The 15,135-nt window shown below is 30.4% G+C and overlaps 1 pseudogene; it reads right to left on the reverse strand.

The window, feature by feature from the left end:
* The window catches only part of LOC106472592, a 62,032-nt pseudogene that overhangs the window by 45,332 nt on the left and 1,565 nt on the right, over positions 1–15,135 (reverse strand).

The raw sequence follows: 15,135 nt of genomic DNA on the forward strand, positions 1-15,135 counted from the left end.
AGAAATAAAAGAAAGGGTAAGAATATATGTATAGTCAAAAGCTTTTATTCATGACAGAAATAAAAGAAAGGGTAAGAATATATATATATATATATATACACACTGTCAACAGCTTTAATTCAGGATAGTAAAAAACATGTAGGTTTTAAAATCCTATTGCCTTCATCAGGTCCATCTGTTATTTTAATGTTATTAATCAAAAACTTGCTACTTGTCAAAAATAAATCATGTATACACAAAAGAAACATAGATGTTGCATTAAGAGTTTGAAACTCAAACCTGTCCATTGTAGGAAATGGATAGGTTTGAGATTCAATCCCTTAATGTAGCATCTATGTTTTGTTAGCATTTTACATAACCTATGTGGCAAGCAGTAGCTGGTTCAATATTGCTGAGATTGCATTAAGTGTCATCATTACAGGAAGCAAAGAACTGATAACATTTCAATTATTTGTAACACTTCTCGAATACATTAATGTATTATCACATTTATTTCAATACATTTCTCATTATAAGGAAGACAGTTACATGTGTCGGGCTTTAAATTTTGCTACCAATATTTACAATGATCTCCAAAACGAAATGAGGGGAAGTAAAAATACTTTTTCTAACATATGAATCATTAGAATTCATATACCTGAGCATTTTATTGTGTATTTTTAATAAGTTTATACATTACAATTAATAATGATACAACAATTGAATATTCCAAGTACACTTGCATAATATGATTCTGTAGTTTTATTCCAAATCACTTTACTTACAATATTTACCTTTAAAATATTCAAATAGCTTACAAATTAAAAAAAATCTCTAAGTGCAGTCTAACGACAATTAAAATAACTGCAATGCTGATATAATAAACTAAAGCTCTTATACAGGTTATGTTATACTTGACGTGTAATGTTTTAGTGGTTATCTATACAATCTACTAAAGAAATGCTTTAATAACATGATCATTTTCCAAAAAGGAAAATGAAAAAAAGGCACATTAAGAATATTATAATTATCATTTTCACCTAAATAAAAAGGCACAAACTTTGTCAAATATTTTGAAAATTATTTCCAAACTGTTGCTGCTTGTAGGCTCTAGTTAGCAAATAATCAGTAGTTAAGTTTTACAACAAACAATTCTATGTAGAACAAATCAAACTTGTTAAAATTTCAAAGCATCTAAGTGATCCTGTTATGTATATAAAAAAATTAACAAACTGCAACTCCTACGACATATTCTCTATAACTTAGTTGTTCTGTATTGTTCCACTAAAACTCTCCAGGAGCATTTTGTTGCTACTTCAAACTTCATCTAAAGTTTGCATGTAATTTCAGTATAACTAGATTTTAAAGAAGGAAAAACTGTCTTATCTCTGTTTTGTTCTACCTTCAGTTCATAATTCATTACACTTTACGTATATGTTTGACACTAAGATAGCTCATGAGTAGCAAAGACTGGGAATATAATCACTATGTAGAGCTTCGTGTTGACCAAAACTGAAGAAATTTTTCATAAGTCACATTAAACTGTAGATTTTTTTCAAATTCCTCTTAATTAGTTTATTATAGAATTCAGGTCAAAAGAAGGTAAAACAGCATTTATATCCATCTTTTGTATGTGACACAAACTTTTTTCATTACAAGAATTCATTAACTAGGATGGATGTGACGGCAGTCAAAAAGTCTATCCAAAATGCAATGTTTAAGACATATTTCATTTCTGTTCTCTTGATAAATTACTTAAAAATTACAGTCTTGAGAAATGATACTTTCATGACTGTAAATGCTCAGAATCTATTAATATTTTACTTTACTAAAATACAAGAATGAGAAAATAAAAAAGTCATTTCTTATGCTTAACATCCTTAGCAGCTTTTCAGTGTAATCACAAGATGGAATTAAAGAACTACTTCCAATGCTGGATTGACAACATATAACTTCACATGGCTGTTGTGTATCATTCAAGAAGAAACATCATACTGTGTTTTATGGTCATGCAAAGGAGTCAAATTTACTTAACACATTCCACCAGACCAAAATGGAAATCCATGCATTTATAAGGAAACAAATCTGTTGTAGCTAGATACAGTAACAGCATGATAACGTCAGCTTTGATTAACAATATCAAGAATGAAGTGTTTTGTTTGGGGGAGGGGGGATACAAAGGATAATAAGCCATTAATGAAGATATTTTTTTTAATCACCGGGCATAAATATGCTTAACTTCTGTAGATTAATTAACTTATTTAGAGTTTTTTCAGTTCAAACTTGCACATAGTTGAAGCAATAAAACAATTTGAAGTTAAGTGGAATATGCTGAGATGTAAAAGAATAATTACATAAATATTTGTTTATGATTATTATAATAAATATTGTATAAGTTATTAACACAATCTTAAATACTTGTAAAACGTCAATTGTAATTTTTTCACTCTATTATAATAAGCTGACATATCTTTAAGAAACAATGAAGCAATACCCCCATGTAAACTAAATAATAAGCTAACACCAAACCATCTTACCTCCTTCATTGGCATTTTCATCTTTATTATTTCAGCATATCGAGTTAAAACTTCCCATGGGGCATGGATTTTCACAAATTTTACACCCATTGTGCACTATTCAAACATAAAAATAAGAAATAGCATTTTTGACGGTTTTTTTGTTATCTGTTCTCAATACAAATGGTATTGTAAGTAAAAACTAAATAAGTAAATGATTTAAAATATATTTCACACAATTCAAAAATTTTCAATTTTTCTCATATTTTTCTGAAAAGATGTTTTTTTCAGTAATATAAAGCTGTATTTTTTCACATATTTTAACTCTCTCACTACAGGCTCAGTCGATTTGACTTAGGTTGTTACCCCAAATTGACCATTACAGATCCATACTATGACTTTTAATATGTTTTGTGTATCTTCATGAAATTTCACAAGCTCTCATTAAACATTACAAGTCTTTTGTAGACAAAAAAATATAAATGTTAATGAAATATTTTTTACTAAAAATTTCTTCATGAAAATATGGAGTCAAAGTATTGACTGCTCCAAATGCAAAGTGATATTCATGTTAAGATGAAAAATACTTTTCTTCATCTGAAAATTGTCAAATTTCATTTGCTTAAACTGTAAAACTTCCTAAATAAACATGAAAAGGTTTTTCAGTAAAACTTCATATTTTATCTCTTATTTTCTCCAACCTAACTTTGTATGCATTTGGTCAATTTGACCATCCTCGTAACCACCATAAAAAAATAGGAAATAAATCTAAATTACCCTTTTTTCTTTCTTGATTGACTGCAGATTGTAACAGGAAACTACAGTTTGTTATCCTAAATAGCTTAAATTTTGTAACAGTACACATCACTTCTAATAAAATGTTTTTGTTTTATTGTTTTTTGAACTGTGTCTAACTAATAATCCCACCACACAAGTTGTAAATCCTTTGGCTAAGTGTAGTATATATTACCTTATCAAATAATCTAACTAATGAGCTGCTCGTAAGATACCCTGTGAAGATTTTTTATCATTATTATTGTTTTTCTTTATCTTACCTAATCTAACTTTCTCTAACCAAATTAGTTTCTACTTTTTACATTTTAGTTACTTTTATAATAATAAATAAATAACAGACGTGAAAAACAAGAAATACAGTACTTACCTCTGTCTTCTTTTTTTTTGGCTGTCGATGAAATTTAAGCCTACTGTTTTATATTAATGGTACTAATAGGCTAATAATTTTTAGTTTAATTAAATAATGCACTTACGTACACAAAATAATAATACATAAAAAGCAAACAATGTTCTATAGCTATAATAATTTTTCTGGCTTTCCAACTATGCTATAAGTGCCGTTAAAACTTCAGCTAAGCTCGTCAAAGTGTTTCCCATGGAAATAAAGTTTGAACTGTAATAAAAATAGGCAATTCTCTGTAGAGAAAACAACGTAATATAATAAGTACTTTGATAGATTAAAACTTCAGCTTTCTATTGGTTTTAAATAATATAGTATACAGCATCAGAAGGAACTATTGGTAATTTGTGAAGAAGAGGATGTGACAGGTAGTCATGTTAAATAGGTCTGATTTTCTAGTTTATGGCTCTGTAAACAAATTAGATTGAAGGCTATAAAATATATGCTTTGCCTGAGTAATAACTATATTATAACAAGTTATTTAGATTAAATTCTGTACTTCTAGAAGGAGTGGAAAATAAATTAGAGAAGAGGGAATACCTATAGAGCAAATGTCACAATTCTCCTATTATGGGAGATTGAGGATTTTTTTAAATATTTCTTTATAAAATTAAGAACTTAAAACTTATGTAATATAAATATTTGAATTATTAACTATGTTCTGGTGACAAGTTTATTCGTATATAATTATATTAAAGTAAGTAAGTTAAATTTTGAATGTAACTAAAAATGTGTGACATGAGCACTTTAACCTACCATAGCATGAGGGTTAACCAATTTACCACATGCTATATTTCATTTACTTTCAACTCATTTTGAAATAACCCATACAGGGTCTCAAAAGAAGAAAAGTTAAATGCACTAATCACCACAAAACATACCTCCTTTTAGCCTTTTACACATTGTTATAATCTTCTTGAATAACGTATGGCACTGTTGCACATTATACATGTAATTACCTTAAAATCATAATGTCAGTTCTGGTTCTATATTTTGATACATTAAGGAGCCGATTAAACAAAATGTGAATATCACAGTTCATATAGCAAAAGCTGTTTCTAGTGTAGTTTCTACATCATTTTTTGTTATGAGTATGATATTTTGTTTGTTTGTTTTAGGGCAAAGCCACATTGAGCTATCTCCTGTGTCTACCACAGGGAATCCAACCCTGGATTTTAGTGTTGTCAGTCTGTAAACTTATCACTGTCCCACCATGGGAACAAAAGTAAGAATGAATGATACATAATTTCCTAAAGATACTTTTGTCAAATATTATTAGTTTGAAAACCTATTTTGGGATAAAAATTCATTTCTACAGCATGTAGAGTATATACTGCTTAATATATGGCTTTAAGCTAAACCTAGGTCTCCTAAGCCTAATGAACCTTGTAAGACATTACTGGGATTATAACTAAAATTATTAATAAAATCAGATGTACCCAACTCATCACATAATCATTTGTAATTTTTTTATAATACATTATACTACTAGATAGACCATATATTAAATTAGTTACATCATTTATTAATCTATGTACATAGCTTGCTTTGATCTAAAGTAATTGATAAAAACAGAAGTTATACTAATAATTATACCACTAGCTATGAAAACTTTAAATGAATTAACTCTTGAAAATAATACCATTTTTTTCTGTTGAGATATTTTCTTGCTACTAGCAGTTTGTTATTTATGTTTTTTTTACATTATTTTATACTGCAAAACAAACATCTACATGAACAATCCATAATTCCTCATAAAATAACATATATTTAAAGAAAAAAAAACAACAAGATATACCGTATTAACATGTTCCAGTTCTAAACCTTCATCTTTCAGGTTTGCTTCAAACACTTGTCTAATGTTTTCATGAGGATCACTATCTTTCTCCAGTGAGGGCTTATAAACCAACACAAAGTCAATTCGACGACATCCATCATCAAATAACAGAGAAGGTTCCTAGATCATACAATTCCCAAATTTTGTAATTATAACTGATTTGTGAAATACCCTAGAGACAATTTGTAATTCCCATACATGTAAAGTTTACATATGTTATATAAATGATGGAGGGATTTTCTTTCCACAGGGCACCAGGAAGCTTACCCTAAACCACTCCCTCCAGAAAAAAATATTTAGCAAGTTTAAAAGTTTTACTTCTAAATGATAACTTTTAGCATGAAAAAACTAGATGCTCTTAAAACAATACCATTTTAGAGATATTTGTAAAAAGATCTTTAGGGATAAAACCAGTTCATGTTTATAGACATAGCATGCCTTTAGCACCTAAATGCCCTGCACCACATAACTCACCAAATAAGATCTGTCTCCTCATGAAAAACCCCTCTAAATGTTACAGAATAATTAATGCTTTGGAGAAAAACAAGAGCATTTAATTTAAATGACTGAAACAAACAAATTACATTAAACTTGTGATATCAAATCCCTTGATCAAAAAAAAAGATATACACAAAGGAACAGAAAACACTCACACAAATTAAATACTTATATTATTAATTAAGTATACAAATAATAATGTCAAAATTATTCTGTTATTGTAAATATACAAACATAACCTGCTACGAAGAATCAACCAGACTTTAGTGTATCTAAGACAAATTTTTCCACTAGTCAATATCTCAATCATTGAACTACAGATGACAGTTTTACGTGACAAACAGTAAATAAAAAAGATTTTTGTAAATACACCTTTGGAGCTTTTAAAATAGAAGAAACATGCATATTTGTTGATAGCAATTTGTTTTGTAACAATAAAACTGGAAATGTGTTAATAAGCATGCATATTATGTAATGAATAATAGACATTCATAAATTCTTATGAACTGTTAAATTTACCTCATAATACAAGCTTGGTACATCTCCATTAAGAGAAGACTTCCTACGTAATGACCCTTCAGTAGATTCCTTAATCTGTCCTTCGGCAGAACTACCATCTAATGCTGATCCACTTGCAATAACTTCATCTTTCATGGTCTCATCACTAAGAACTGAATCAACATTTCTTTGAGAATGGATATCTTCAGCACTTCGATAAACACTTAACTCTGATTCTGAATCTGACAGGAATAATAATAATAAAACAATTAAATAATACACAGAAATTGCAATTTTTTAAAATACTATTGATGTTTAAACTTAAAAAGTAAAATGTAAGGAAAATCTGGCTTTCTTATTTTTCTTTTTGATGAAATAATCACAAACAGTAATTGGTGATGAATCAAACACAAGAACTGGATCTAATTTAATTGTTCGTTAAATATAATATACTGATAGCTGTAAATATTTTTTTAGAAATTTTAAAAAACATTCAGACTCAAAACAACTATAAATGTCGTTTAACTACAGTTTTCTACAAATACTTGATTTAACACTTGTAACTTGAGTTACACCAGTTTCAAGGAATTTCACCACTCATCATTAAACATGGACAAGGGCAACTTGATGAGGGGTGAAATTCCCTAAAACTAGTATAATTCACAGCAAGTGGTAAATCAAATGAGAGATCAAACTTCACATTTATTAGTTATTATTTTAAATACTTTCTTTGAAGTATAATTCATAAGAATAAATTATGAATATCAATGTTACATATTCTTGAAATTCCTATATAAATACAGGATCACTATGTGAGTAAAAGACATCTCAAAACACCATGCATTATACATATATAATGCATGTAAAAACAGTTTAAATGTATAATATTAAATCAAAATTAATAAACATGTACGTAAAATAACAAGAAAGACTTGTGCCACTACAACACTGAAAACACGTTTCTTCTTCATTACTTATACTGAAATATGTAATATCCTCACTCAGTATTTTGCCTGTTTCACCATCTGGCACTTCCCTGCTCATTTTCTTAAACTTGAACAGCCAATCTGTATAACGATATTTGATATTTACAGTAATATTAAAACACACTACACTTGCTAAATATAACCAAATTATATAAAGTTATTACAGAATGATTACATATTTCAAGTTATGAATCTATCATTGCAAAGTACAAATGTTATCCAGGTACTGAATCAATATCTACACGTACGATCACAGATAGCAACAACGATTTGCTTTTAACTTGATAAAACCATGGTAATTATCTGTATCCGAGAAGCACTTTGATAAGAAATATTACAAACATTAATGCTACTTGTGTTAAGAAGTTTCATATAAGAATTTTTAAAAAAGGTCTTCAGCTTATTTTGTTTGAAAAAGTGAGGTAAATATAATGTCATATTTCTACAAATTATTATAATTTCAAATATTAAAACATTTTTTTTTGCACAAGCTGTGCAACATAAAAACAAACAAAACAAAATTACAAGAGGATACTCTTTCATAATTCTTTTAGACTTACAATTTGAGTAAAGATACTTTATTTTGGCCCAAAGTTAACTCCATAGAAAGCCCTATATCAGGTTTGTTTTTCTAAGTAATAACTTTTGGTGTGAAATGGTTATTCACCAATAAAACTGCAGCATTTTAGACACTTGTAAAAAAAACAAATTGGGGAATACAACCAAAACACATTTAACAAATGGATTAATGTAATTGTCTACTTATTTACTGCAGAGGAATGGAAGTAAAAATGAAATTCACAACACAAAGAGTGGTCATTCAACATTATATTCAATACTCTAATGTAGTAAATTATTATGTAATGCTATTACTTTTTTAATTTGGTAAAATTCATTATATAATATTTATCATAAAATTTCTACTGATATCTATTTTAGTAAGTATTGTTATTTGTTCATTACGATTCCTTATTATTTTTATAATATACATGTATCATTATAATTTTGCTATTACTGTTAGGATATGTGAAGCCTATTCTAGCATGATTTCTAGAATTCCTTACTACCAACAAATAGATCTAGACCTAATGTGAATAAAATTTCTTTAGACTATTGTTAGGCCATATGTTATTTTGAATTTTTTTTTTACTAATCTCTCTGTTCAGCAATGTAAGCACAGGGAAATAAATTTACACAGTTACTGTCTGTATAACATATGTACACCATGCCTACACTAGTATGCCCAAATATCCTGATTGTGTGATATGTGATGGTGCCGGTACATTTTTTATATTTCATAAATTTATGGGCAATTTTAGTTATGCTGTAGACCTAAAAAAATGAAATGAAAAATACCTTAGTGTGATTTAAAACTTATTATATTACTTCAACAAACATTATATGCATATTTATTGCTTTCGTTCCATAACTGACATAAGCATATCTAATATACATATATAACCCAGTGATATTTGGTGCGTTCCCACAACGGCTTTATGTATGATCTCGTATTATTACCAGTCTGTGTACTTAGAGTAAAATAAAACGTCTAGACAGTGAAACTAAAATTGTTGTTGATTTGTTAATTTAGTGTGTGTGTGTGTTGATTTAAAAAGGTTGCTTTCTATTTTTTAATTAACAATTTTCGTGATATAACCACAAAACAGCTTAATTCAGAAATGATTTAGGTTTAAAACTGAACCAATATTTTTATTTTCATAACAGATTTTATGCACTTGGGCCTAAGTTAGGTGATTCCACACTACGTAATTAGTTTAGACTTAATTGAAAGAAAAAAAGAACAGTTTCTTAGGCTGACTTATAGCATCGCGATAAATTTTAATAAGATTTTGTTATTTGCACTCTTGTGATTGTATGATGAAGATTTCTAAGACTTTTTTTTTACCTTAAGTTGTAGACAAAAGTGAAGTAACCAAGGGTTTCAATGAGATAGTGTTACAGGTAAGTATATTACTATTAGGCCCTAATGCTTAAGTTAGGCTACAAATAACATTAGAGTCAGATAATATTTAGTTACATGTGTAAAACTATGAATGCAAAGTATTTAAATTATGCAATAAAAAAGCTCGATGAAGGAAGGGTGAGGGTGCCTGGGGGATGTTTACAAAACTCAAACGCCCTGCTTTTGACAGATTAGGCAAATTAGGAACTATGCGCTTGGACTTAAGCTATGTGTTTCCACACTTCTTTATCACTTTAGGTTTAATTACAAAAAAAGTAGTACTTTGGGGGTCACTGATTACATTGTTATAAAGTTTGTTTGTAGTTAAGCACAAAGATACACAAAGGACTATTCGTACTCTGCCAACCACGGGTATAGAAACCCGGTTTCTAGTGTTACAAGTCCGCAGACATCCCGCTGTGCCACTGGGAGGCTCGTTATAAAGCTATTTAATATTTTGTTTTATTTATTTATTTTTTGTAGTTGTTAGACGAAAACTTCTAAGACTTCTTTGGTCTCGACTTGTATACAAATTACCAAAAATTTCAATGAAGTAGTGTAGGCCTGTGTCAAAAAACGACATATCTTTTGAACCAAACAGATGGCGCTGCAGTACATTACTTTTGATATTTTTCAACCTCGGTAAGAGGTTTTTTTTAATTTAGGCATATTGTATGAAAAGTTATATCTTGGTGGATTTGCCCTGGTCCTTCAAATTCTTTGATTTTGGCACCACAATTAATAAATAGCAGAGTCAGACAAATGACCCTGGATGAAGATTTAATCCAGAACCAATTTTTTGTATGGTCAAATTATCACAACGCTCTTTAACATTAGATATGACATGTAAATATTTTTTCTTGATATAGTTCATAGTGTGGAGAGTAAACTAAAAAGCAGAAGAAAAAAAACAAGTAAGAGTTTGATATGATTTTCAGAAGTTTATATAGAAGTCATTAACTTTGACGTCACACTATTCTTTCCCTTGATTAAAATCTAATATATATACATAAAAGTCAGTTGTCATTTTGTGCCTGTGTAACGCTCATATTACGAGCAATTTTTAATTTAAGTTTCACCATTCTTACTTCGCGTTCTGTAATAACAAGTTATACATATAACAATAAGATCTAATTTTACAAAGATTAAACAGAAAATGTATTCAGTATTATACGTAGAGGTCTATCATCAGTATTGTGTCATCATTTTTAATATAATCAGGCAATTTTCCTGAAGGCTATGATGCGTCGATAAGCATATCTTTAAAAGACAAACATGAAGAAATGTTCTTGAAGTCTTCGCTCAGTTTTATTTGCAGGATTCACATATCTATCTAATAATATAAACTGTACGTTTTTCACCAAACCTTTATTTCACGCAGCTCGTACGTGCATATCGGCGTTTGTTATCCCTAGGCCTAGGTGTCACTTCTGCTAACGTTACATTTCTATATTTCTACTAGTTTTGCCTAAACCGTCAAAAAATATGATGGGTTGGAGTTATGTAAAAAAAAACCCGGGGCTCTCCACCATTCCTTCAGCGAGCTTTTTTCACACCCCCCTCTCGATCGTATATGAAAAATGATCACACTTTGAGAAAATAAAAACAGTTTTTAAGTACACATTAAAAAATTCTGTATAAAAAATTAAAATAGGAATTATACTAGAATTAAATATACCATACAAGAGACCATTTATTCCTTTTAAGGCTGTCCTTGCTCATCCATTCTCGAGAAATGTAAAAATATAAGTCAATCCTTTGTGTTTGATGAAATAATCAGTTTCTTCTTAGACTTATATAAAGGTCTGGCCTTACCATTGCTGACAATGACATATTCCAGGAACTAATCAACATTTAAAAAACAAACAAGCTATCAACTGGAACCAAACCTGCCATTTTCAAATCTTAAACTTTTTCTTCTATTATCTTCAGAATATAGCACAAAGAAAGTGTAGGCCATCATCTTATATAGATTCCTCAGATAATCTTATAGACCCAAATAAGATCACCCCTTGCTTTTCTTTCCTTAAGAGAAAATAACTTGAAATCTTTATCTGTCCATTTAACATTACCCCTTTCTCCCTGGAATCATACAAGTAGTCCTCCTCTGAAACATTTCAGCTTACTCTCAGTAACCTCTGATGGCCATGTATCTCACAGGCTTCCAATACCTTGGTGTGCACATTTTTAAGTGTTCAACTCTCACAACCATAAATTGCTACCGGCCAGGCCATTGTTTTTAGCCAATTTACCATGATATTCTTGCCATGTCATTGATCTGACCATTGAGTTTATCAGCAATCAAATGTTATTCTTGTTCACTCCCATCTTCTTTAAGACATCCCACAGCCATGAAGGTCACACAGAGTCAACTGCCTTCCCATAATTGGTGAAGGCAAGATAGAGGGATCAGTTAAATTCTCATGCCTTTTTCATTGTCACATGCAAGTTGAATATCTGATCTTGTGTGCTGAAATCTTTCTTGAAACCCATCTGCTCTTCTGCCAATTTCCTTTCTGCTGTTTTTGTTATTCTTCTCAAAAGCATCCGCAGCATGATTTTGCTCATGTGGCTGATTAAAACTATCATTCTATGGTCAATACAGCCAATTGATCCTTTTTTCTTTGGGATGAGGATGAAGACTGATTAAATCCAGTCAGTAGGCCATTCTCCTGTGTGCAGGATCTTGTTGCACAATTTAGTCATGAATTTGACTCTGGATTCTCCTCCATTTTTAATTAGCTCTGCTTGGAGGTTGTCTATTCCAGTTGCATTTCTATTTGGAAGTTTTTGTATGGTGTCCCTTACTTCTCTTTCTAGGATGGTTAGATCTTCTTCTTGGTATTCTTGAGGGCATCAGACTGGTCATCATTCACACACAACTCTGCACAATATTTATTCCATCTTCTGACAATGTCCTGCATGTTTGTCAGGATTCTGTTGTTTTTATCTTTAGGATTACACTGGTTGGGGTTGAATCTTCTGTGTAGTCTCTTGACAATGTCAAATGCCTTTCTTCGGTTGTTTTTCATCAGTCTGACTTAGACTTCTATTATCAAGATCGTTAATGTAAATATAAACAAAGGCCTAACCATTCACCCCTGATGTACTCTGCTAAACAACGTTTTACTTTCTCTAATCCAGTCAACCTATAATCCAGTTAACTAGTCTATTCCCAACCCTTATTGATGGGATTTTATTACCTAATCTTTTGTGTGCCATATTATGAAAAGCTTTTGAAAAATCTAAGTACATAAGGACACACCTTTTCCTTCATCCAGATAACAAGTGAGGTCTTTGAAAGAAGATAACAGATTAGTAAGATAAGATTTCTCTTTGGTGAATTCATATTGACATTCATTTATGGCATTATATATCACAAAGTAATTTTTTCAGACTATAATTTTACCAACTACAGAAGCAAGATTAAACATACTAACTATAATTTCTAGGGAACTCTTATCACTTATCATCAAGGGATTAAGAGACACATGATTCTTGGAATTTCTAATATTTCCCATAGAATGTCCAAGGTCGGAAATATTTTCTCTTGTAAAAGAAGAGAACATTTAAAAACTCAGCTGTCTCATAGTCTAACACAAATTTTGCTATCAGCATTCTTTAAGGTCCTAATCCCCATTCTAACATTTTGATTACCTTTAACATATTTGAAAAAATCCTTACCGATAGTTTTAAAATTATCAGCCAGTTGTTTCCCATAAGACCTTTGGATTTTCTAATTTGTTTTTTAAACAAATCTATAGCCTTCCTATAGTTTTGTAAATCTTTTAAACTTCTTAACTTTAAGGCATTTATTTCAAATTTTATCTTTAAAAACCCAATTAGATTTGATCATCCCTGTTATCCTTTTAATCTTTTTAGATACTGCCAATCTTGAATTAAAAGCAATTTATTTTTTTAAACATTTCCAAAAAAAAACTATTCTACAACAACTTTTAACCCATTCTTCCATTTAACTAATGATGAAATTGTATCATGGCCTCTTCAATGCTAACCCGGCTGCAGTTCTTCCCTAATATAGTATTAAAAGAGCTCTCTGGTTGAGAGGTTTTTATGGCCAGAGCCTCTTTGAATTTTAATGTTTTTTCATTTGTTGCTTTGAATAGGGTGTCAAAATGTTCAAATTTAATATCACATGGCCAGGTGGTTAGGGTGCTCGACTCGCAATCTGTGGGTCACGGGTTAGAATCCTTGTTACGCCAAACATGCTCGCCCTTTTAGCCGTGGGCATTATAATGTGATGGTCAATCCCACTATTCGTTGGTAAAAAAGTAGTCCAAGAGTTGGTGGTGGGTGGTGATGACTAGCTGCCTTCCCTCTAGTCTTACACTGCTAATTTATAGACAGCTAGCACAGATAGTCCTCGTGTAGCTTTACGTGAAATTCGTAACAAACAACATACTGTGAAGTGAAATATAAGTGTTATGAACATATTGTATGTAATGTAAAAGTTTGATTTCATTTGTGCAGTTAGCTAACCATTGCCTTTCATGGTGAGAAAGGAATAAGTTTGTTAATGTTGCATAAGGTAGGAGCCCTTGGCTACTTCGTCTACCCGATCATAGATTGCATTATTAAATATAAAGTCGGAATCATTTTTACCAGATTCTAGCAGTTTTTGGGAACTATCTTTTGAAACACCTTTGATAAAAGTGTGACCTTGATATGTAAGATTTGTTGGTAGGTCAGTAGTTTCCTTTAGTGGAATATTTGTAAATAAGGATTTAACACAGAAATCCCATGGCCCTGCAAATGTTTTAAATTTTTAAACATCATTTCTAGGCCTGGAACTATTGTGGAAAATTCTGAGAAGTTTTAATGTTTATATAACGAGTTGACCCAAATATTTTAACATATCAGATCTGTTGATACCGTGATGTAACAGGGTAAGTAGCAGGTTCTTTTTTTTTCTGGAGGCGGGTGTTTTTAATTTTGTTAAACATTGCAAGTTTTACTATGAGATACTTAAGATACCAATATTTGTATTGAGTTACAATTTTGCATAATATATTATACTATATAGGTCTTCTAGGCACATATGCGTAGGCTAGATCTTAAATCATTCCCGTGCATCGGACACCGATACGACTAATGTTAGAACCTAACATATCTAATGTTAGTCTTGGGCCTAATGTGTTAACTAGATCTATATCTGGATGTACATCATAACATAGTAAAGGTTTTTAAATTAATACGACTACAGGCACTTATTTAGTTTGCAGAAATAGATATTGGCCTAACATTTAGCGCTAAAGGTTTAATAGGCTAATATTAGGCCATAGGCTAATTGTTCGAAATGGTTCAGAAGAGAGCTACTTGGATGTTCCCAGGGAGGAAAGAGTTATCTCGGAAATCTTACCTTACTAATCCATTACATTTTTTAAAGTTACTTGTTATCTATATTAAAGAAAACACTATTATTAACTTGCCATTACTTCTTGGAAATAATAAAGGTTCCTAGCTTTATCTTGACATATCCTCCCATATGATGGCATCTACTTTGTTAGTCCTATTACTGTTTTCCAACAGAAAGATATTATTTTAAAAACTAAGAACCTGGTTTACAAAACTACAGCACCATTATGTAGGGTGATAAACTAAGAAACCCTGTTCAAGTAATTGTATTATTTATTATTGTTTGT

Source organism: Limulus polyphemus, unplaced genomic scaffold (assembly GCF_000517525.1).
Source record: "Limulus polyphemus unplaced genomic scaffold, Limulus_polyphemus-2.1.2 Scaffold5451, whole genome shotgun sequence".
NCBI classification, from domain to species: domain Eukaryota; kingdom Metazoa; phylum Arthropoda; class Merostomata; order Xiphosura; family Limulidae; genus Limulus; species Limulus polyphemus.